The sequence below is a fragment of the Sciurus vulgaris genome (genome assembly GCF_902686455.1).
Source record: "Sciurus vulgaris genome assembly, chromosome: 17".
NCBI lineage: Eukaryota > Metazoa > Chordata > Mammalia > Rodentia > Sciuridae > Sciurus > Sciurus vulgaris.
The window spans coordinates 5574362-5599141 of NC_136478.1; the positions used below are offsets into that span (position 1 = coordinate 5574362).

At 40.0% G+C, this 24780-nt stretch overlaps 1 long non-coding RNA gene across 1 annotated transcript in view; it reads right to left on the reverse strand.

Moving 5' to 3' along the window:
- Positions 1–24780, reverse strand: part of LOC306647521 — a 60258-nt gene that overhangs the window by 25371 nt on the left and 10107 nt on the right. The window contains exon 2 of the long non-coding RNA XR_013760116.1: positions 21187–21283. This is a non-coding gene — a long non-coding RNA (uncharacterized lncRNA). The remainder of the gene's footprint in view (positions 1–21186; positions 21284–24780) is intronic.

Genomic DNA, 24780 nt, shown 5'->3' on the forward strand with positions numbered 1-24780 from the left:
TGAGTCTGCATGGGAAAAAGTGGGGAAGCAGAGCTTTTCCTCTGCTTAGGAATCCCCAGAACCCTGTGGTTAAAGGGTGAAGCCAAGTTCATCCTCCCTTATTGCATAAGTTGTATTTGAAATAAATTGAAAATTATTTTGGTGATAATCTTTATGTCCTGGATTGTACAGATTACAGAGCTTTCTAGAAATATTAGCAAGGTGGAATGTTTATGTTCTCTTTTGGAAAAAAGTTCAGGAATATCAGTCCTGCCTCAGATGATGCAGGATATAACCTGAGTACATCATGTGTGTTGAAAAATGAATGCTCAGGTCAAGATAGATGTCTGTCCTCGGTTGATTCAAACATGATAAATTTATTTTTATAGAGTTAAAAATGTCTTTTTCTTAAATTACCTCCACTGAATTCTAACCAATAATTCATGGAATTGCTTGCCAACCTCGCCCCCAGGAGAGATTCTATATCACCTTAGATAAAACTCGTGAAAAATTTAGGTAGTAGATAAAAACCAGTTACAACATTCCTCTCCCCTGTTCCCCTCTCTCTCTCCTGCAAATGCACACACACCCCTTAGCTAAAGGAAAATTTTAGCAATGTGTCTTGAATGTAATATAAAAGTGAAACAAATGACTTTGCAGCAATTATTCTACATTTGTTTGTTTTGTATCTTTCCTTTGATAGAACTGGAGGGGCAAGCAGAAACCCAAATGTGCTACGGATTCTGAGCTGAGTTTAGATACCATTCTAGACACTGAATTAGCATGAATAATTTTTAATTAGATCCACAAAAATGAATGTAATCCACAACTTGAAGGAAAAATTTTTGAGTAATCATTTGGTATGGTCTTATGCCTCCAAGCAGAACTAAATTCAAAGAGATTCATCTCTCTAAAAGAAAGAAATATGCCTCATGCCCTTAGGGATGGGACATTGCCACTCTTATTTCTAATAACACAGTGTGTGGAGAGTCAATATACTTCATAATGCATACTGGACTTGCATTTATAAGACACAGGTTCTGCCCGTGAATATTTTTGCTAACTGACTATAATGTCTTAGGAAAATCATTTAACCTTTACGAGCCTCATTTTCTTCATCTGTAAAAGAAAGGCAAAAAAAGTGTCTAATGAATTAATAGAGCTAGTCCTTGAACATCAGTGGCTGATAACATCACACACACATGCACACACACACACATACATGCACATGCACAAACACAGAGAGAAATATCTAGATTATGAATAAAAAAGGGAAAAATGAACCTGATTCCAATAAAACCTCAAGATTTAAGTACCAATTTACAGGACAGAGAACCATATTAAACCACACCACAGGAATGCAATTAGCAAAACTCAGACTGTGGGAAACAATAAGATAGACATCCTGTGTCTTTGACAATAATAATAGAAAATAGGGGATTAAAAAAAGAAGGGAAAAACTCGATCAAAAGACGCTTAGGGGATTCTGACATTAGGTGGTGTAAGTATGATTGGGATCCTAACTCATACAAACAATTGTGGAGAAAACAATTGTGGGGCTTTCAGTTTTCAATCAGGAATAAAGAGAGCTGGACAGAACACTGCTTTCACCCTTATACCAACAACAAAACAAAAAGGCTAAGCATCTTCCAATTCACAACTTTTTGTCAAACCCATTGGAGAACTGAGATCTAAGAGCCTTTAAGAGCCTTTGGGGAGAGAAGAGGTGTGACCACCAGCCTCACTGGGTAGATGCAACTAGTCAGATGGACACCTGTAAGAACAGTTCTGCTAGACTAGTTCACATAATAATACAAATCAGCTTAGTATTATATAAAAAATGATAATACTCCACAGGTGAGTAGGACTTATCTCAGGAATGCTGGCTCAACATCTGAAAGTCAGTCAAAATAATCCACAATGTGAACAGAAAAATAAAGAAGAAAGATCATACGTGATGGTAGAAAACTGAAGGTTTTCTCACGGAGCTCACTTCTATCCAACATTACACTGGATGGATCATACTGAATGCATCCAAGCCAATGCAATAAAACAAGAAACAAAAATAGAACACTGATGATTTAGAGAAAAAGAAAGAAAATGGTTGATATTCGGGGATCTGTAGCAACCAAAAATAGCTTGTAGAACTAGTATATATTTTTGGCAAATTTATAGGATACAAAATCAAAGTATGACTAGAAATTAAAAATGAGAATTCAAATTTTTAAAAAACTACTATTTTCAATAAAATCCCCAAAAAGAAATGCTTAGGTATACAGCTAAAGGAATGTGTTCAGAAACTGTATGGTGAAAATCATAAAGAAAGAAACCAAAGAAGACCCAAAACTCATGGTTCCTGAATTAGAAGCCTGAGTACTGTTAGGATATTGATCCTTCCCCATGTGATATATAAATTTAACAAATCAGTGTTACACAGTAATACTCTGCACTGATTTTTGTAATTCCTCGGTAACCCTAAAATTATCTCAAATAAAAAATTGATGCAGAGTTTCATTTTGGCCTAATGAAAATTTAATAAAACTGGTGGTGGTGATGGTTTCATAATTCTATGAAAATATTTTAAAACACTGAATTATATACTTGAAGTGAGTAAATTCTACAGTTTGTGAATTGTATCTCAATAAAGTCATTATTTTTTTTAAAAATCGCCTTAAATTGTAAGATAATTGGGACATGTGGTATTTGGTCATCTTAAGGAATTGTTCATTTGTTTTTAGGTGAGATGACGGTAATGGGATTATGTCTTAAGATCCTTATCTCACACAGTCATACATTTATTACTAGATTGCAATGACCATAGCATTACTTAATTTAGGCCAGAATCATGGATGCTAAATAATTAGTGAAAGGATCATGAGAAACAAGGTACTTGTCACAAAATATCTCCCCTCAAGCTACTTATTAAATATAAAGAAAATGACAATAACTTCATAGTGAAGGAGCATGGTAAAAGTTACCTGACCAAGTAACTTCCTGATATGATTCACTGAGGACACAGTACAAATTCTGTGTATTCTTGCCAAAAATACACACCCCCAAATCTTCATCATGCAGAAGCACTACAAAAAGCCACCCAAGGGACACTACACAATGGCTTGTACTCTTCAAAAAATATGGAGATTGTGAAAGATGAAGACAGACTTAATTATTGTTCCAGATTAAAGGAAACTAATAGTTAGAAGATCTAAATATGACATGTGATCCTGGATCAGGAAAAAAAAAAAAATATCTTCACTGTAAAGGACATTAATGAGACAATTGGCAACACTTAAATAGGTTTCTAGATTGAATAATAGTGTTGTGACATTTTTAATTTCCTGATTTTGATCATGGTACTATCAGTGTGTATGAAAAAGATACTATTTTAAAGATCATACAAGAAAAGTATTTAGGTATAAAGGGACATTTGCTATTTACACTCAAATAGTTCAGAGAGAAAGTTATTTATATATATATATATATATAGCTTATATGTATGTATACATTAGGAGAAACTATATTAAGATGCTTATGACATTCATATATATTTTATGTTTATAGCATATATTCTATTTATATATTTGTTTAGAGAGTGAAAATGATTAAACATATATGTTAAAATGTGAGAGGTACACAGGAATTTTTTGTACAATATTTATTCACATCTTTTCTAAAAGTCTGCAATTATCTCAAATATAGAATTTTTTAAGTTAAGGAAAAAAGAGGCAATGATAACAGCTTGGATCCATGGCCTCCCCGGTTTCCGCCCAGCCTCTGTCTACTCCAGAAGCCAGCCCGTCCATGAGGCTGCCAGCCCTTCATTAGGTCCTCACGTCTACCACTCAGTTTCCTTTTGCTGCTGCAATACATCGCCACACACTTGGTGACTCGAAGCACCATGAACATGCTATCTTGTGGCTCTGAAGGTCAGGAGTCCAAAACGGGTCTTCCCACACTCAGGTCAAGGCATGGGCAAGGCTGCCTCTGTGCAGGTTCTAGGACAGTCTGCCCCGCCTTTTCCAGCTTCTCAAGGCTGCCTGCACTCTGGTCCTCCATCCTCAAAGCCAGTGGCATAGCATCTACTTCCTCTTCTGCCACCCTTTTCCACTTTAAAGGACACTTTTCATTAAATTAGGCCCACCAGTGTGCCACAGAATAATCCCCCATAAAGTCAGCTGATAGGCAACCTAAATTCCTTCTTCAACCTGATCTCTTCCTTGCCATGTAACCTGACATTCTCAGCCTCACGGGATCAGGATGTGGACACTCTGGGAGACTGTGATTCCACTCATCGCAGCTCCCTTTTGCAGGAATGCCTAGAAAAACTGCTCTGTACTCAACCCCTTCTAGTTAATCAGGTCTCTGGACTGGGACAGAACCGTGCCCCTCCTAGTTGGAAATATGGTGATCCCCCTACAAGTAACTTCCTCAACTCAGCGGTCCCCAGTAAGCTCACTGATTCTGTGTCTAGTTCTGTTTGCTTGTTTGGTCTACAGTCTTTCTATCTTTGTTATTATCACTGTCTAACTGAACCAACAAACTGGAAGGCTGATGCAGACAAATAAAACAAATGCTGCTGATAAGAAAACTCTTCCTAATGTTTAGCCTAAATTGCCTTTGTTGAAATATAATCATATTTTTTTCTGTCTTCACTATGACAGTAACAAAAGACAACTCATCAATACTTACCTTATAAAAAACATTTTAAATTTAGAGCCTGTGTTTCCATTCCCCCCGAATGCTAGATAATACATCAACCCATCAGCCAAACCAGGACAGAGACCCATCAAGTTGGTTTTGAAGTGATGGAGTGACACAGTCAAGTCCTAAGATAAAGAACTATCCACAAACACAACCTGTGTGCTGCCTCTAGCTTTTCTCCCTTAGCTGACTATCCCTTTTCCAGGCCTTATTTATTTCCCAGAGTTCTCACAGTTAAGGTTACTCTCCCTCAGGTTTGGCCCAAATCCTTCCTAAATGTCCCATGGAAGTTCATCTTGGACCTGCAGCTTTTCCTTCTCCAAATGGGAAAATCGTGTGCATCTTTAAAGACCCCTCACAGATCCTCTCCCCACCCTCCCCCAAGAACAATTAGTTGTTCTCTTCTGTGTTTGCACTGGGTGTACTCGGAGCTCCTGCTTCTAACATGGGGCTTGACTTGCGGGTTGAAATTGCCTGCACTGCATCAGTTCTTAGCTAAAGTCTGGTTATTAGACTATGAATTCCAAGAAAGCAATTGTTGTGTTTCACATTTTATTGCCTATTAAACGAGTCTTCATGGACTCCTTTCTACTTCTCTGCCGACTCCATCTTCTACTGTCGGGTTAGTTCTTCTTTACCTCAGAGAATTCTGACTCAGTGTTGGAATCCCTCCTCACCCGCTCTGTGGTCCTCTTCCTTCTCAGTGTACATCCCTTTCCCTAGTTGATTTCATCCACGCCACCCATTTCAATGTCTACCTTCATGCAGATTACTCCCAAAGTGCATCCCCTGCCCAGAACTCTCCTCTGAGATTTGACCCAAGCTTATCACAGATTAGACCCAAGCATCTATTACCCCTTGAATGTCTTAAAAACACCCTAACGCATCATGTTCAAAATAAAACTCAGGAACTTTTTCTCCAGTAAGAGAACTTTTGGTTACTTTCCTAGCACCCATTTCTATGTTTCTGCCAGTAGCAGCATCCCACTTTCCTTTAAGGACTTTGTCTCTCCCACTCTTGGCCAAATCTGGTCTCATCAGGTCTATCCCATCCTCATCCACAACTCTGACCTGGGCACATCACTCAGTCAGAATCACTGAGTCACAGTGATGTGCTGGCTGGGACTCCTGGGGAGAGAAGCCCTCCCTTTCCTCTGAACACGGTGGTGTGAGTATGTGGTCATCTTGCTTCCATAAGTGACTGAAAGTACCCAAGGGAAGCAGAGCTGAGAGACTGACTTTGTCACATCATTTGACCATTGGATAAGTCATTCCTAAAGCCAATTTACCTTTTTTTTTCCATTTAAATTTGTCAACTAATCCTTCCTTTGATTAATTCAGTTTGTACTGGGTTTTCTATCTTCGATCATAAAGAACTTCAGCTGATACTCCCTGTCCTGCACTTGGTCTTCCAAAGTTCTCAACTCAATGAAATACATCATCATTCCCTCCAGCTAAAAATCCAAATACATAGGAGTCATTTCAATACCTCTTTCTCCCTAATCCGCCATATCCAATCTGTCACTGGGTCCTATTAATTAGAATCCCTAAGTATTCCTCAAATATGTGTGTTTCTCCTCATCTTTATTGGTCCCACTCTGTTCCAACTGTCTTACTGTTTATCTGGACTAGTAAAGTCCCTTAACTCTTCTACCCTTACCTGCCATTGTCTTCCTCCAAATCATTCTCCACACTGCATCCAAAATTATCCCTGTGAAGTGTCCTGTTCAAAATAATCAGTCTCCACTGCCTTTAAGATGAAGGCAAAACTCTTTTACATGGTGTCTCTGCCTGGCTTCCCCTGAAACAGCACAACACACTCTTGCCTGAACCCTGTAATTTGGCAAATGACCCTAGGAAGCAGGAGTCATGGGACAGGTAAAGTGAATGAAACAGAGAAGGAGGGAATGAATAAGTAAGCTGACCAGCACCGTGAACAACTGTGATCAATCCTGTGAGGAACTTCAGAGGAACCCTGGGGAATGTACCTCAGAAGTGCCCACCAGGGACACCCATTGACTTTCATGCACCAGCAGTGCAGAGTTGCCCCATGGAAACTAATTCCCTGGCACTTCTGGGTTGCCTGCACATCATGGCTGCCAACTGTCCTCTGCTAGGGCTGCAGACCTAGGCACTAGAGGAGCCCCAGGCACACCTGGGTGAGGTCAACAGAGACAGTGGGAGTGGATGTGGCACTCTTCACCATAGCCTTGCTGGAATTAGTGAGATAATGTGTCTGCAGGGTCTGGCCTCTGCCTACCTCTCCTATGGCTCTCCGACTTCACTCACACTAGTCTTACAGAGCCTGGATGTCACACGTCCCCACCGGCTCCAGGGTTTTGAGGATGTTGTTGCCTCTGCCTGGATGCTCTTTTCTTGCTTTTCACCTAGTTCCCTCTACTCATTCATCAGAACTCAACTTGAGCACCGCTTCCTCTGGGAAGTTCTCCTTGTCAAATCACCCCACAACGGGCACTGACGGCCGCGTGTCTCCCTGCTGGAGGCACATAGGAACTGTAACTATTCAACGTGTGATCACGTGTGGTCACCCGACTCCTCCTGGACAGTCAGCAACACGGACTCTCCTGCAGCAGCACAGTATTTGGCACATGCCAGACATTCAATAAGTCACTGTCGGAAGGGTAAGCAAATTTATCTTTTTATTCCTACTAATATTTGGAATATATAGGTGGCCAAATATTTTAGCATAATTAATGAATGAAGCTAATACTTTAAGAAGCAGAAGTGTTACTTTCTGGAAGAATTTTATTTAGCTTTTGCTGAACTGTACTCTGGTCCTTAAATTGTTATAGTGAAGCTTCTCTTATAGGAAGCCCTGGGACAGACACTATTTTTCTTTTCTTTTTTTATGTGTAAAATCTGTAAACAGAAACTGAATTTCCCCCAGAAAGAATAGTTGAGAAACAGAAGAAAGAGAAATCACCAGTGTAGATAAGAAAACTTCATTGTGAACTGAGACAGGGATGTTATCTAAAACAAATGGGTATAGGTTATTGACCACAGGAAGAGTAAAATTCATTGGTATGTGAACACAAACTCCCAGAGTCACTCTGGGCTCTCCTTTTCAGCCAGCACCATCAATTATGATTATTAAGTGCCTGCTCAGCTGCTGTACAGTGGAAAAGGCAGGGAGGTTTGGTAGCTAGGCAACAGGCTAAAAACTCAGAGGGTAGGAGTTGTGATTCTGGCTCCTCCATAAAAGTGATAAGTGGCCTTGGGGAAACTCCCCTGCCTTCTTTTCTTCGTCTGAAAAATAGAATCACCGCTCTACCTTTCTGCACTGAAGGCGGGAAAACAGAGAGAACAGTAGACTGTAATTGTAGAAATGTGAGTTTATGGGGCCTCGGGAGTGAAGAGTGCATCAAGGGACCAGCCTTCCACTCAAATCATCACATTTTTACCTACAGTTTCAGCCAGGTGTTCTGTGCCTCAGTTTATCCATCTACGAAGATTCACAAGTAATGGTCAGGTCATGACTTAAATTACAAACTTAAAGATATGGTCTTTACTTTTAGAGGATTTGGGGTATAGGGGGAAACCTTGGTAGAGGAGCCTCTGTCCCAAAGTGTGCTCAGAATTTCTCAATACCACCCTTGCCACCTGCTCTTTCCAAGCCTCACCAGAACTTTGTCTGTGCCCCTATTGAAATTTAGATTGTCTTGTGGTTTATTGACTTGAAACATCTGCCTTGCCTATGAGGTTCAAAAGACCCAGACCATATATGTATCTGTACATGGATCTCTAGGATCAGATAGTTTCTTAGGCAGAGTTGGTGTTCAACAGATGCTTGTTGGAAGAATTAATTTTTAAAATGAGTGAATGAAGGAACAGGAATGAATGAATCAATTGACTTCCCTCAACACCAGTAGACCCTTGTCTAACTTCCCATTTGGTCCCCACCTTTCTCAAATGATGACACTTTGCATGAAGGCAACCAGAAGGCACAAAGGAGTCTGGAAAGTCAACAAGGAGGTAGGGATTCCAGGTACAAGTGATGGAAAGAGGAGAGGGAAATCAGAAAGCAAAAATGGAGGAGTGGAATTTCTTACAGAGACCAGGGAACTCCTATTGAGAAGAAAGCTGGGATGAAGAGAAGAAGAGGGGAGGCCACAGAGAATTATGAGACCTTTAGTTGGGCGGGGCAGTGACCCAGAGCCTGTAGGTATACCTGGGGCAGGGTGAACAGGGCTCTAGTGCATAGCAGAGTGAGGACAGGAGAACTCACTTCTTTATTTCTTCTCCTGCCTATTGACACCATGTAGAGTAAAAAAGAAATAGTTTGGGCAAAAATAAACTAGTGGACATGAATGTTCACAGCAGCATTGTTCACAGCAGTGAAAAGTTGCGGCCTAAATGTCCATCGACGGATGAATGAACAAACACCAGGTGGTCTATTCACACAGTGGAATATTTTCAGCCATAAAGAGGAATGAAATTCTGACACATGCTACAACATGGGTGAATCTCAAAAGCATCATGTTTAGTGAAAGAAGTCAGTCACCACAAATGATGTATGGTATGATTCCATGTAAAACATCCAGAATTTGTAAATCCATAGACCTAGAAAGAGACAGGTATTGCCAGGGGTTGGAGAAAGAGAAAGTAAAGAGTCACTATTTGGGGTTTCCTTCAGAAAATGGTGGTGGAACTTTTGGGGGAACAGAGATGGGGGTCATACAGCATTACAAATGCATTCCATGCCACTGAACTGCACTCCTCAAAATGGTTAGTGGTTAATTCTATGTGGATTTTACCTCGACTTTAAACAGGGAGTGGAAAATACATCCATCTTGACAAACCCCATTACTTGAGTCTTCTTCCACTATAGGGACTAGAAGCTGCAGTTAAGTGAACCAGGGCCTCAGCTAGCTTGAGGCTGAGGGCAGAGGACACATCCCTCCTGACTCTGCAGGAGGAAAGTCATTCCTCATGGCTCCTCCATCTTCCTTGGCTCCCACCTTCCCTCTCACAGGATGCAGGCTCCAGGAGGGCAGAGACTGGCTCTACCCTGCTTGTGCCTGTTCCCAACACCCAGCACAGTGTCTGATATGGAGGAATTGCTGGGTATCCTCCAGCCCATTCTCCACACTGCTGCAGACAATCTCTTCAAAGGCAGAACCACTCCATTCAAGGAGGAGAGGACCTCTCCTCCTGCTGTAGTCCCCAGTGGCTTCACATTGCTCCTAAAATAAAGGGCAGACTCCTTATCCAGAATCTTAAGGCTGGACATAATCTGGCTCCTCCTGACTCTCTTTCTGCCAAGGTCTCCACACACTCTTCTGTCACATGACCTCTGCATGTGCCACCCTTCTCACTGAAGCCTAGTTAGCCCTACTCAGTCTTCAGAGACTGCCCCTACACACACACACACACACACACACACACACACACACACACACACACACACACACACACCTGCTGTGGCCTTCCTTTTACAACAGAGCTCCTGAGGCAGCTTTCCAGCTACCTAGGTGTGGCCATGACTAAGTTCTGGCCTAGTAGCAAAGATGTATAAAGCTTCTCAACTGCCTCCCTTGAGCCACTTTCTCCCCTCCTCCTGGCTCAAAATGGCACTCACAGGAGCAGCCTGGGAGCCAGTGCTGAGGACAGCAGAATGGCCCACTCAACCTGTTCACCTCTGGATTGCCATATGGGAAAGAAAGAAACTTACAACAATTTAGCATATTTGTTCAAGAAGGTTAGCTTGTATCCTAACTAGTCTATACCCTATCTGGACTGAATCATGTCAGAGTCTTTTTTTGGTCTAATGTGACCAGTCCAAATCTCCTTATTATGTATGTTCTCAAATTCTATAAAACTCTTATTGCCATGTATATAAACTAGGTGTGAGAGAGAGACAGAGACAGAGAGAAGATTTTTGCCTTCTCCCCTAGACTATAAGACCCTCAAAAGCAGAAGTCAGTCACATCTGCCTAATAGACCATGCAAGCCCCAGGCCAGTATCCAGCACACAGTTGGTACTAAATTATGTTACTGAACGTATATATTGTTTAAATAATATCACCATATCACCTCTTTAAATGAGGTCAAGATGGTCTATTACTAGCCTTGAAGAAAAAACAACAATTCTGTTGAATGGCTTTGGAGAAAATGGCATTGATCTGTGCTCTCTGGTGAGGATGAGCCCATGCTAGGTCACCAATAGCCATTAAACGCAATGACACTCTGATTGATTCTCTTTCATTACTTTTACTATTATTTAGAACAGTCCCAAATAATGTAGTTACAGCCCAGCAGCATTCCTCCCTCCAAATGTAACTGTCATTCCTGTAGAGTAAGTTTCAGAAATGTTTATATATTATCAAAATTAAGTTTCAAAATGAGCTACAGTATCTGAGAAAGGAGGATAATAATATTTCACAGAAACTAATTGGAAACTTGTTTTGAAATAAAGTAGTTATTATTTCCATCATGGAGAGATGAAAGTACAGAGATTTCCTTTTATCTCACCCAGCCTCATATCTTACATTATTTATTCAAACTGAAATTAAAACCTGGCCAAATCCTACTGAGGCACTGCATATCAGTGAGAGATTATTCTTCTGGAAATGAACTTTTGTTCACAAATTTCATTATGCAGTTACAAATGACTATTATTAAAATGTAACATATAAAACTAAACTGTCTTTTTTTTTTTTTCTGGCCATGCATAAGGTTCACTTTTCAATGCACTATTTATTTCCTCTGGACTTAGCTGCATGCTGTTCCTCTGCTCATTTCCAAAGCATCCAGACAATTTCATAAAACCCACTGCACTGTCCTGTTGACCTCCTGGTCAGGATGCTCCCAGGCTTTCCACCCAAGCTTTGGGGACTCCCCTCAGTGCCCCTTTCATTACCCTTTGCTTTTCAAGGAACAAACAGCAAGGAATGTCCCCCACCTGGTGACCTCGCCAACACCAAGACCATTTTCATTTTTTCTAGACTTAGATCTCAGGCAGAGTTACTACCTGCAAAAAGTGCCTAGAGTATGGTATTGGCTTATTTGTGGGTTTCTGAAGTCCTAACCCTGAAGCTCTTTCTTACCTGTCCCCAGGCCTTCCATATCCTGTTTACTTTGCCTGTAAGGGTCTTCCTTGTTCCTTGATTCCCTTGTTCCTTGATCTGTCCTTCCGATGTCAGATTAGACATAACTTCCCCCAGAGAGACTTCCTGACCTTACTCTCAGCTCCTAGGTCAGGCACAGTCTGGGTTGCTGTGGAACCCCATGTCACTGAGCACTCGCAACTTTTTCTTCTTCATTTTCTCCACTTTCTACTGGACTGGAAGTCCCGAGGGCAGGGCAAGGGTGGGCAACAGGTAGGCCATCTTGGCTCATCATTCTATTTTCAATACCAAGCACAATGAAAGGCACATAGCAATTGATCCGTAATTGTTCTCTGAGTTTGGAATTTAGATTCAACTCTGGTATCTGGACCCTGAGAAAACCAGTCTCCCATGCAAATACTAAAGAATAGTCACTACCTTCATGCTTTCCAGGTGTTACCTTTGTGGCTCACCAGAGTTCTCTTTGTTTTTTCCTCTAAGAACTCTCATTTATCCTCTGCTAATTTCCCTCCATCCCTTAAGGTCCTGTCTTACTAGTACATCCTCTGTACTAGTCTTCTTTTCTGGTCAAACTGAATGATGTTCAATAGCCAGTTTTTAAATCCAGTCCTATTTCTCAGGTTGTTTGCATCTAAATCTCATTTTCTGTACAGCTCCCTTTAAACTTCCTTCCCAGAAGACTCTAGCTCCCTTTGTCTTGGAAAGGACTGAAGCTTGGTGTGAACTTGCAAAGGGGGCCTGCCCATCTCTGGACACCAGACAAACTGTTGTATGAAACAAAAACCTTAAGAGACTTTCAAGCCTGGTTTCTGCATGTACATGACCTCTGCTTAGAGTCCCTTTTCCCCAGGACTGTGGTACTCCTCTACCTCTGATACTTTAAAAAGTCTCACATCCCCACCCCTGAAAGTCACCTTCCAATCAGCTCAATTTAACTTTGCCTCTGATTCCTTTTCATCATAGTTTTCTAGATCTATGTCTTGCATGGTTGCCTGTCTCTGTCTGTTTAACCATGATGTAAAGTAGGAAAAGAGTGGGTTTTCCTGGCAGAATATCAATCAGATCACTCTGGCAGGTCACCTAAAGACTGCCTTGCTTCACATCTTGGTTACATGTAAAGAAGCAGCTAATTGCTCTTGTCCACCTTTGTTTTTACTACTTGCATCATTTGAGGTATGAGGGTATCAATAAGTAATATCTCTCTTCCCTTCTTAAGATCTATTAGGAAGCAAGACAAAGAAGACAGACAAATATAGATCAAAGCACAGCTTTATGATTATAACTAATAAGGCTGATGAGAGAATTCAGCTGCTGTATTGAGCATGAATCGACTTGCTGATACTCTTTCTCAGTTAGTCAGATTTTCCCATCAGTCCAAGGCATCACTACACTAATGCAGGACTCTCCCTACCCAGACATGGCTGCTTTTCTAAGTTTCAAATAGGCAACATCCTGGAGAAGGACAATTCTAAGGAAAAGAGAAAGGTCTGAAATAAGTAGGTTTAGTTCTTTCTCCAGAGAAGTCCAAGAATATGATGCATGTTATAACAAAGGAAATTCCATTATGAAAACATAAACACAGAAAATGAAGAGTCTCCACACAGTAACCAGTCAATTTCTATCCAAGGTTCCACCAACAGCCCTAATATGTCCACAGATCTGATAGGCTCAGGGTTCCCCTGGTGATTCAAGTTTGCCTTCTCTTGCTATTGTGAAATAATATGTTAGGATGCACATGAAGTGTTATGAATTCATTTGGCCCCATTCAGGACCAAGATGTTTCTCCATAAGCATTCAGAGACTTGAAGGTAGGTAGGTACACTGTTTACTCTTGGATTCTAAGATTAAGAAGATGGTCCATTTTTTTCATATTCCTTTTAAACCAGACTCAGCTGAGAATCTTTGTAAAGTGCATTTGTTCACTTTGCTGCTACCATGAGTATACTCTATATAATTTCATCTTTCCTTGAATATGGTCATTGAGAGACTTACTTTGTAATTATTTATATAAGTTCTCATTGTTGGTGGCTGAACACACAGAGAGAAAAGATAGAAAGAATTGGATTAAGAGTGTTCTACCTATAAGAAAAAAAATGTGGCTCTCTGATGAGGTCAGACTGCTTAAAACACATGTGAAAGACGACAGGAAGACATGACAAACAATGATGCTGGTGGTAGTGAGAATAAGCAACTGCGATGTGACTGATACTATTCCAAACCCTTTATGTATATTAAATCATCTACTTTTGGATCCTAGAAGCAAAGTGTTATATATTTATTTTACAGATAAAGCAACTCGGGTTCAGAGAGATTAACTAATTTTTCTATGATCTCACTGCTGTAGGAAGCAGGACAGTCAGGATTTGACCCTGGGCAGTGTGGTCTCAAAGCCCTCACGCGAAACCACATTCTAAAACAAGGGGAAATGTGCACAGGAGCATTGAACTTAACAAGCATACTAAAAGAATTAACCCCTCAAAAAGCTGAAGTGGAATATGCTTAAACCTTCATCCACAAGCTCAGAAACACACATGTGTAGACACATCCCTTATCTGCTGCAATCAAAAGGAAAAGACAACCAACAAAACAGACTCACTGCTCGGGGCAGATGATATAACATTAGCAAACAACAAAGAGAAAAATCATATATCTTGACTCCTGTTGTATTTCCATCTTCTTTATCAAGGAGAAAGATCTTTAAACTCAGGAGGGTTGAATAAATGTAGTTCAGAAGGAATTGAAGTATGGGATAGGTAAGGTGATAGCAAGAGACTGTCGTACTATTTTAAATGAGTTCAAGTCTCCAGGCCTAAACAAATTACATCCCAGAGTATGGGGAGACTTTGCAGATGCAATCTGAGAGTCACTGTTGGTAATCTTTGAGGAATCGTGGTGAACATGAAAGATGCCAGGGCAGTGGAGCTGGAAAAAATAGCACTCTAATTTTTTAACATGAGGATAAAGATGTATTTCATGATCTACAGATCTGAAAGCTTGATGTTGAATCCTGGTAATATTCTAAAATGATTAGATAGGTGATGTGCAGGCTCTTAGAAAAGGAAGTGGTGATCTCTAGGAACCAGGGTGGAGTTACTGGGGAAAAACAACAGAGATCCTGTATGCCTTTTGGTGACTTTGATGGCTGGCGAAATTGAAGGTGCCGTGTGTTCAAGGAGGGATGTGAGAGCAACCTCAGTAAGGCTCCTATGATGCCATGGGTCACCAGTGTTGACTGGGTGACCTGGCTAGGCAAGGGGTCCCTCTCTTTGCTTTAAGCTCCATGAAGCTGCATGCTGCTCAGAGAGAGAAAGGTCTTTGTATGGATGAGGGCCTACAACTCATGTGCACCCTCAGGTCCTCCAGACAAACTCAGATCCATCTGCAGCTCATATTGATGAAGAGTCCCTTCCTGGGGATTTGATGAATAAGTAAGACAGTGGTCGCAAGAGAACAAATGCCTCTTGACCACACATACTAAAAAAGCTTGAATTTATGGATCAGTGTCCTTATTAGTGCACTTTTCCTTCCGACAGCTGCAATGCTCCTGTCCTCCCTCCATCAGGAATGTACCCAGTGTCACTCCTGAGAGAGGTCTTTAATCATACAGTATAATCTAGCTCTTGTCCTCTCTCATACTACCAGTACCTTATTTTTATTTTCCTACATAGTTCTTGTCATTACCTGATATATATTCTGCTTATGACTACCTGATATATTATACATAGTATTTTATATACACACGTATGATCATATATATATATACAGGCAAACACATACACACATACATGTATCTATTCCTCTTGCAGAGTTAACCATTTCTATGCAACTCATGTCTCTATTACATGGTAGCCCTGCCCTTTTGAATGTCAGCTCCATGAAGTCAAGGACTTTGCTACATTTTTCAACACTATGTCCCTAGCCACTAGAAAAGTACTTAAACATAGTTGTGCTCAATAAATATTTATTGTTCAATCATATTTGCCTAATTAAATGAATGTCAATGGAGAATGGTCTCTAGTGGTTACATAGTTCTGTCCTTGGCCCTATGCAAAATATTAACTCTGATCCAAATAAAAATAAATAAAATAAGAAATTTGATTGAGTCGCTGTCTAACTCATAAAAGAAAGAAAGCATTTATTATTATTACCATCACCATTACCTACTATGTGATTGACACTGAACTAGGCTCTTATATTATTGCAAATACTGACAACAAACCTAAAAGAAATTATCATCATCTTCATTTTCAGATAAGCAAAGAAGTGAAGTTTAAATAACTTAGGGTGTTTAAAATAACTTGCTTAATATTAGGCAGTGGGCACATGATAAAACTGGAATTAAAATCAAAGATATGTTTCACAGCAAAGCACATCCTTATTTTACAATACTATAACAATACAAAAATATGAGAAGCTTACTTAAATTCGTAGCTGACAGGAAAACCAGTATATTAGAAAAATCTTGATTTTTCAAGAGTGTGACAGATTTGAATGGAAGTCCAGAATTCAAAAACATTAAGTATAAAGGTAAGGTTTGATGAAGAAATTTTAAAAATCAAGGGCACAGATAGGTATGCTATGGAGGGAAACAATCACTTTTTTGAAATACATCGAGAGGCATCAACTGACCACAAACTCAGTATGCACTAATGGTAAGATGGACTGTCTAGTGAATTAAACAACATTAAACTGTATCACCAGATTTTTAAAAGGGAGGATGTTCCCGTTTTATCCTGCAGCTAGACCAGGAAAAGCGAAGGCGAAGTAGAGTGGTGAAGATCTTGCTATGAATGAAAGGATCAAAGGGTTCGTTAGCCTTGGCCTGGGGGAGAAAAGACACAGAGGAGTAAGATGTCCCCTGCACCTCTGAAGGGCTGTCACCACAGAACGGGAAGACATTCTCTGCTGCTACTGATGAAGGAGGCCAAGGGAAACAGGCTTAGCCAGAGAGGTAAAGCTCACTAATAACTAGCTGCCTCCTTAGCAATGAGCTCCCAATCTCTCTGGGAGACATTCCAGCAGAAGCGACAACCTGGCCCAGATGCTTATCTACCCAAAACAAATCAGTTGACTTTATGTATTTTTCAGTTCAACTGTTTTCTGTATGTGGCGATCTTACTTTCTGAACTCTAAACCAAAACCTGTGATCCTATAAGACTTATATGTGCTTCTGGCCAGTCTATCAGATAAAACCATCAAAAACATCATTTGTAGGAGATGTAAATTATTGAAATAATGGGGGAAATACATGAAATTGGGACTTGCCTAGAGAAAGGAAGATGTAAAATCATGCTCGCGCGGGCATCATCTCTCTGAGTACTCATGTTTCAACTCAGTGGGTAGAAACTCTTGGTAAGAGTTCACTAGTTTTTTTCTGGCATAGCAAGTTTTCTTGAACTTTTCCTCCAAAAGCTGAGTGCCAAAATATAATTACCTATTCCAGTTCATTTTGATTTAGAAAATCAAGCAGTCCCTGGAAAAGCTTCTTGGAGCATAATCAAGAATATCAAGTCCTCCTACTGGAGCTACACCAACCCCTCCCACACCATGCTGCTTCTGCCTCTGTGCACACACGGATGCTCTGTCTGTGCAGTTGATCAAGATCCCACACCATCTTGTCCCTCCTGCCTGGGCCAGAGTGCCTGCCCACCACTCCTCCCTTTGAGCTCTTGTACAAAAAGGTAGGTGGGACAAAGACTGATCCATGGCCAAATCTGGTCTCTCTACTGCCCACAAGGAACCAGGCAGATTGATTAAGATATTGTAATTCCAGATATAATGCATTGGGCTGATATCAGCTGTTCCCTATTAGACACAATGTTCTTTTCAATAGACTACTTTGTTTCACACTGACAGTCATTTTTCACCCTGCATGGCAGAATTTCAAAGCCAAGAATCCTGTATTACACAGTAAACAAACAAAATTAGACCCAAAATTGCCTTTTTTGATTTTGATATATTAATCAACTCTTCAGGAAAGCTTCTAAACATTTTCAATTACATCAAAACAGGCTGGAAACATTTTCCAACTTCAAAAAAAAAAAAAAATCAGGCCTAGTTAAAGGTTTGTTTTCTATTCCACTGATACTCTGTATTACATATTTGCAACTATTTCTGTTTTAGGACAGACTGATTAATAGCATCAGTTCTAAAATCTCAGCATGTCCAAAGGGGGAAAAATATTTCCATCTGTGATCTTCATTAACCAAGAAAGAGCTCTCTATTTTGGTATGCCAGCTTCTTCCTTTAGCTGCGACCTTGGGTCCTTGCAGATCTCTGAGACCAAGGGGCTCATGGCTGCCGTTCAGGCTGACATTCAGTGTTCACTGGGAGATCTCTAGAGACAAAGGCCTAAGAATGGATCAGATGATCCAAGGAGAAAGAGAATTCTTGACACCCCAAACACCCAAACTCCCTTCTGTACACATTACTTGCCTGGGCAGGAAAACTGGCATTTGAACTAAAAATGAAAATAGGCTGAGAATCTAAACAGGAAGCTGTATATGATCCACGAGGGATGAACAAAAGAAATTATATACTGGACAATTATGTGCTTAATAGATTAGATGATGACAGCAGCTAAGTAGCTTAAATTATGTCTCTTGTTACCTCCGTTGAGCAGTGGAAATCACAGGAAGAATTGTTCCAAGACAACTGAAGTGCTTGTGTATCCCACACTAAACAAATTCTTTAAGAAAAGAGCTTAAGACTACTCCTGCTGCTAATTGCTACAGGTTTTTGTAACCTTGAAAGAACGGTCTTATCTACTAGTTTAAACTAGTGAGTTATCAGGATTTATAGAATCCCTGCCGTTTTGAGTATGTGTCATGTATTACAATGCAAAAGAATTAAAATACAGGCCTCTTTGTTCAAAAGGGGTTACAATGTTTGGTAGAAACTGGACAAAAAAAAACTTACAAAACATATAAGAATATGTGAAAACCAATGTGCTCTCTCATATAATTAGATGGGGCTGTATGTGTCATTTCATAGGAATTTCACCTCCCTTATTAATATGAAACAGAATGAAATGCTTTTAGCTCTTGAGGGAGCTTCTTTGGAAGGACGAGGGTGCTATGGTTTGGAAGTGGTTTTCATGTGTCCCCAAGGGTCCATGTGTTGGGAGCTTTGTCCCCAGTATGGTGGTGCTGAGAGGTGGTGGAACCTTTAAGAGGCAAAGCCTAGTGGGAACCCTGAGGTCACAGGGGGAGCTATTCCTTTACTGCTAGCGGGACCCCGGAACTCTCCTCAGAGGGAGATGTTATCAGAGCAAGTCTGTCCTCAAATCACGCTGGCTTACTATTGGCAATGTGATCTCTTCCATATTTGTCCTTCCATTTGATGTCATCAGCCCAGGGATCTCACCAGAGCAGAGCTGATGCTTATGCCCTGCCCTTGAATCAACAGCACTATGATCTGAATGAACCTCTTGTTTTTACAAAATTAGCCAATGGACTAAGTTAGAGGGGTTGACCAATTATGCCCAGCTCTGCCCTATGATTACACACACACAACATACACAATTTTCTTGGCACTCCTTAACACAAAAAATAAATTTTTCAAAAAGACTTTAGTATTTCACTTGTGCAAGATGCATAAAAGTGGTTAAGTTTACAGAGTCCACCATGATAGCTACATGAACCTTGTGGACCCCACAAATATTCACTTTCTTATCCCCCAAAGACATGAGTGAGGCAACATCTACGTGAGGCTGTGGGCTTCATGAATGCCAATAAAGATAGAATCTTTGAGCCTGTTCTAGGATTTTCCAAATGAAGTACATCTCTTCTCCCCAACATAAACTGTACTTTAATTCTTTTTTATAATGATGGGAGGAAATTTTAGGATGCCAGAAAGATTCATAAAAAGACTCATATACTTCTTACTAATGCAACACTAAACAATATGTCAGTATTATTTATACTGCTTCCAGTATTCTAAAGGCAGGGATTTTTAATCACTCAAGGCTGGCAGTGTTCAATTACTACGTAAAGCAGAGAGAACAGGATCTATGCCCTCCAGGAGAGTTCTGTAGAGACTGAGCTGGAGGAAGGTCCCCAGCATGTAGACCAAGATTCCTGGGAAAGGTTTTATCATTCTATGAGCACAAAGCCCATAGTGACATCCAGTTACACCTTTGTTCTGTCTTAAATGACAGACATACCTAGGAAAAAGCACTGGCAGGCAGGTGTTCTAAATAAACAGCTGTAGGGCTGGGGAGATAGCTCAGTTGGTAGAGTGCTTGCCTCGCAAGTACAAGGCCCTGGGTTCAATCCCCAGCACTGCAAAAAATAATAATAATAAAAAAATAAATAAATAAACAGCTGTAAGCTGTTGAATCTTAGTTTTATGTAGATATTTCCTATTTTCTTCCTCAATGTAGACACACAGAAATATGTTTGCCAGAAAAGGACACAGGAGTTTTGTTCTTGGATTAATAACAATGATCACAATCTATCAGTCTATTTATTACCACGGGAAGAAGACGTGGCCACATGGCAAGGCCAAGGGTTGAGCCCTGCCATGGGGACCATCCATTAACAGCCCTGTCTGTTAGGTTCACCTCGTTGGCTTTGTTCAGATGACTGATGGAAATACCTGACACATAATGTCACCTTTAGTGAGACCTCATCCCTACACTGACAGTTTGATCCTAGTGACAGTGAGCATGAACCTCTTGATGAAACCACAGCATTCAAAGAGTTACTCACAGAATAAAATGGACACTATCTGTCAGCAACTTTACATGGAAAAGACATATAAAGGGATGGCATCCATGAGAAAGAGACTTATTCAGAAGTGGAATTACTTGAGGAAGTTTTTCTAAAGGTAGTGAGACTTCCCCATAGACTTGATAATAATCTAACTACACTTATTTAAAAAGGTTCCTATAAACTAACCCTGGTGATTTGTATCAACCAATTAATATCCATGCCTGGTAATTATCCAGCAGAAAAATTTAATATATGTTAAATATATGTCAAGTTAATTTTTTGTTTCATTTAACACAACAGCAATCTCAATTCACATATGTTCAGACTCCTTAATCTACAGCTGCTATTGCATGATTTTGTGCTCACAACTTTAAAAATAAGTGGAAAGTTAATTTTAAGACATCTAAATTAAGCATGTCTGTTGGGAAGACATCAACTCAAAGGAGATGGCCATGCTAATGCAACCAAAGGTCTGCATCATTCCTCACAGTGACCCATGTAATTCCCCATTCAGATTGACCTCTTTGGGTGTACTTTGTCCCAAAATGATGATACCCAAAGAGCTTAACAGAGGGAAAAGACACTGTAACAAAAAGGAACTCTATGGGATTGGTGATTTCGTAATTTAATATTTACAAGATTGTAGCTAAATGTTAACTCAATAAAAAGGAAACAACACTGGTTACATAGGTTTGAATACTTACAAATATTGAGATAGTGGTGATTGGGAAGTGAAACAGAGAAGAGGCACGCCTGGTCCTACTGAGCAACTGCAGTTCCGACTTCACCTCCTCCTGGCAACTATGATCAAAGAAAACAAAGAAAGCTGAATTGTGATTAAACAATTTTATATCATATCAGTTACAATATTTTCTGCCAAAAATAGGAGAAGGCCAGCTAAAATTGGTTTAAAACATGACTTTTATTATATCACAATCCAGAGATCAAGTGGCCCCAAGACAAGCTCCCTTGCTAATTCACCAGGTTCTTTCCATCTTTCCTCTCTGCCAGACTAAGTGAATCATTTGTCCTCTGAGGCTGGCTCTCCCCCAGGTGCTAAGATGATCTCTGGATTCCAAGAATCACATGAAGGTGACAGAAGTGGCAGAAGTGTTTTCTTACAAGCTGTTTCTTACAAGCTTTGTAAGTGTTTCTTACAAAGTTACGTGAAAGCCCCAACAACCAAAGCCTTGTTGGTCCAAACTACCACAAACCCATATCTAAATCAATCTGTGGAAAGGTAGCAATGAAAATATCTAGTTGAGACTATTCAAGATTTACCTCCCCAGGGAACAATGTTCACTCACACATGGATGGTGGGGCTGCAAATTGGTGTAACCACTATGGAAAGCAGTATGGAGATTCTTCAGGAAACTTGGAATGGAATACCATTTGACCCAGTTATCCCACTCCTTGGCACATACCCAGAGGATTTAAAATCAGCATACTATAATGATGTGGCCACATCGATGTTTATAGCAGCTCAATTCATAATAACTAGGCTATGGTACCAACCTAGGTGCCCTTCAATAGATGAATGGATAAAGAAATTGTGGTATATAGCCACAGTGGAATATTACTCAGCCATAAAGAAAAATGAAATCATGGCACTTGCTGGTAAACACATGGAACTGAAGACTATCATGCTAAGTGAAATAAGCCTATCACCAAAACCCAAAGGCCAAATGTTCTCTCTGATATGTGAATGCTAATGCACATTAAGTGGGGGAGGGAAGAATAAACATTCATTGGATTAGACAAAGGGGGATGAAGGGAATGACGGGAATAGGAAACACAGTAGAATGGCCCGGACATAACTTTCCTGTGTTCGCATATGAATACTAGAACAGTGTAACTCCACAGCATGTCAACCACGAAAATGGGATCCTAGTTAGAGTGAGCCATACTCCATGTATGTATGTCAAAATGCACTCCACTGTCATGTATATCTAAAAAGAAGAAATTTTAAAAGGATAGGGAAAAAAAGGTTCACCTCCTCTCAAGGTCGAGGGAAATACCACTTCCCCTAAAGCACACGAGAAAACAGTTCTAGCAAAAGACTAGGTTGGTGAGAATGACAGTCAAGTAGACGGCCTGAGGCGTCTATCACACGCACCAGGAAGAAGAGAAAGAGTTCAGCTCGCTATACCATGCTCATTCATAGAGCTGACACCGGCAGCTCGTCAGGTGGGCAGTACCATGTGCCTCAGATTAGCCGTTGTCGTAGAGCAGTGTGTCTACACAGAAACCTGGGAAGCTGTGAATCTCTCTTTAAAAGTCAGTAAGTGATTATAATACAAGCACAAATCATTGCTAAATCCATAGAGTCTACACGAACCCAGAATAGATATTTCCTCTTTTATTGAAAAATCAAGGGTTCCTTTACTGGAAATCCGAGATCCAGTGAGTTTCCAGTAACAGTTTCACCTTCCAGATGTGCTTTTGTGATAAGTTTATATTAATTGGGCTTAATTGATCTAATCAGCTACTAAAGTGGTCGATTGTTTATTCAAATTGGAAATTGTGACTGTTTTAAAAAGTAATGTATTTTATATCATCTTAATACATTCAGATATACATTGCTTCATTTTTCTAAATTCTTCATGTATTACATGACCATCTGACATGGAAAATGGCTAAAATGATACTTGTTAAGTGTGTTCTTTTCTAAAATATGTAATCAACTCCAATAAGAAATAATGCTATTGACATACTTTACTATGTTTAAAGGATGTCAGGAGAGACAATGTGGTGCCCCTCTAAAGAAATCAGCAAGAGACAGGAGAAACGAATTGTAATTCCAACAGCGCATGCTGAGTTCTCACTACGTACCAGGCCCTGTGCTGTGTCACCTGTGATCATTTAATTTAATTCTTCCAATAATGCTATAAACTGTGAACTATGATTATCCCATTTTCAGATATGGAAACTGATGCACAGAGAAAGGATGTAACTTGCATCAGGTCATACAGTTGATAAGTGGAAGGGGCAGGATTCCAACCTTTGACTTTAGAGCCAAAGCAGTTAACCAAAATGTAGTTGCTCTAGTTGCTTCAATCTGTTGGAGCCTCAGTTTCCTAGTGAGTTAAATAAAGAATCTGAGTAGAGATTTTAAGAATATGTCCAACCCTAACAGTTAAAATATCATGAAAGCTATGACTCTTATAGACATCGTCCTCTGCCAACTGGTTTATATTAAGATGACATTTATCACACAACTAAAATCAATATCTGGACTTCCTGGTAACAACTACAAGGTGATACAGAAGACAAAAGAACTAAAAAGCCAACCATGGCATGTTAGTCACAGGCAAAATACATCTCCTTGGAGGGATAAAGCTACAGTTCATCAGAACTAAATCCACAAGGTGCTCAAGACACTGGTGTGAGCCCATCTAGAGGGCATGGAACTGGCTTTCCTTTAGCATGGCTCCTGAAATAGCTAGAGGTCCTTCAGATCATGCTGCAGTGTTTCTTGACTATAGACAGTGGAAAATTCTTCCCCTTTCTGAGTAGTCTCTTCTCTACCTGGGCTTCCTAAAGGTAGAATTTAACTATTTTAAACTAGCTCACCAAATATAATTATAACTGTTCATAAGATTTCTCAAAAAACCCTCTTTGTGGTATCCAAACACAGAGACACAGAGAAGCTATATTCAACATCAGAAAAATTAATGTTAAGTGTATTTCTCTGAGCACTAAATGCCCACTAGTGTAGCCTACCATTCAACTTATCTAAAGGGTGACATGTTAAACCTAAAGGACCAAACCTGCCATCTTACTTGAAGAATACAAGCAGGATTGGGTAGTGCGGAATCTCTCTGAGGTCTGTGCGGTAGTTCATACTTACTATACTTTTCCACTGTGTGTAAAGAGGGACCTCAAGTGGTCTGAGTTCTGGAAACTCTGGCTTTTCACAGACATTTTCTACACACAGCTCTGACAACCCCCACTAAATGGCATAGAAGAAACATCTTTAGTAATCACTCGAATACTGTCAGTAAATTTCTGATAAGGATAAATTTTCAAAAATAATTGCATATCATAGTATATGTATGTGGGTTGGTTGTTTTATAGATTCATTTGCTTTCCCAATTACAGTCTTCTTGTATTATATAATAAAGTTAATTTGTTATTTCTGAATGAAAAATGACAAAAAGGCCACAGCATTATGGATGTTAAGGTCTAGTTGTGAAAAAAAAAAAAAAAAAAAAAACTTTGTTACAGTTTGCCAGGGCTCATCTATAACAAAAATTTTTAAAAACAGAACAGCTTGTTTACATCTATCATTTGGAATG